At 40.4% G+C, this 1,062-nt stretch overlaps 1 pseudogene; it reads right to left on the reverse strand.

The window, feature by feature from the left end:
- Window positions 1–697: 697 nt before the first annotated feature.
- Window positions 698–815, reverse strand: LOC113104592 (uncharacterized; annotated as a pseudogene).
- Between the last annotated feature and the right edge of the window lie 247 nt (window positions 816–1,062).

The raw sequence follows: 1,062 nt of genomic DNA on the forward strand, positions 1-1,062 counted from the left end.
CACTAACAGGTCCATACCTGCTAAGATTCAAAGATGGGCATTGACTCTTTTTTTTTTCAAGATTATTATATAATTTGTGAAAAATTTACAAAAATCTTAAAGCAACTGGTATTACCAGGGGGCTCCCATCCATTACTAACAGGCCCAAACCTGCTTAGCTTCCGAGCTCAGACATGATCTGGCATAGCCAGGGTGGTATGGCCATAAGCGAAGACTGCTGGCAAAGAGAGAGCTATTTAAAGATCAGCCAATCTAATCGCCGGTACATATTAACAGGACCAAACCTGCTTAGCTTCCGAGAGCAGACGAGATCAGGCATAGCCAGGTTGTTACGGTCGCAAGCGAAGATACTGCAAAGAGAGGACTATTTAAAGATCAGCCAATCAAATCGCCCATACATTATTAAGTAGGAGAAACCAAAAAGCTTACAGCACCTGGTATTCCGAGGCGGTCTCCCATCCAAGCACTAACCAGGCCAATACCTGCTAAGATTAAGAGATCGGGCATTGACTCTTTTTTTTAAGATTATTATATAATTAGTAATAAAATTTCCAATAATATTAGAGCACCTGGTATTCCCGAGGCGGTCTCCCATCCAGAACACTAAACAGGCCAATGACTGCTAAGATTCAAAGAATGGGCATTGACTCTCTTTTTTTTTCAAGATAATTATATAATTTGTGAAAAATTTACAAAAATCTTAAGCAACTGGTATTACCAGGGGGTCTCCCATCCAATTACTAACCAGGCCCAAACCTGCTTAGCTTCCGAGCTCAGACATGATCTGGCATAGCCAGGGTGGTATGGCCATAAGCGAAGACTGCTGCAAAGAGAGAGCTATTTAAAGATCAGCCAATCTAATCGCCGGTACATTATATAAGTAGGAAGAAAACCCTAAAGCTTAAAGCACCTGGTATTCCCAGGCGGTCTCCCATCCAAGCACTAACCAGGCCAATACCTGCTAAGATTAAGAGATCGGGCATTGACTCTTTTTTTTTTTTTTTTTAAGATTATTATATAATTAGTAACAAATTTCCAAAAATATTAGCAGCAACTGGTATT

The sequence above is a fragment of the Carassius auratus genome, unplaced genomic scaffold (genome assembly GCF_003368295.1).
Source record: "Carassius auratus strain Wakin unplaced genomic scaffold, ASM336829v1 scaf_tig00218043, whole genome shotgun sequence".
Lineage (NCBI taxonomy): Eukaryota > Metazoa > Chordata > Actinopteri > Cypriniformes > Cyprinidae > Carassius > Carassius auratus.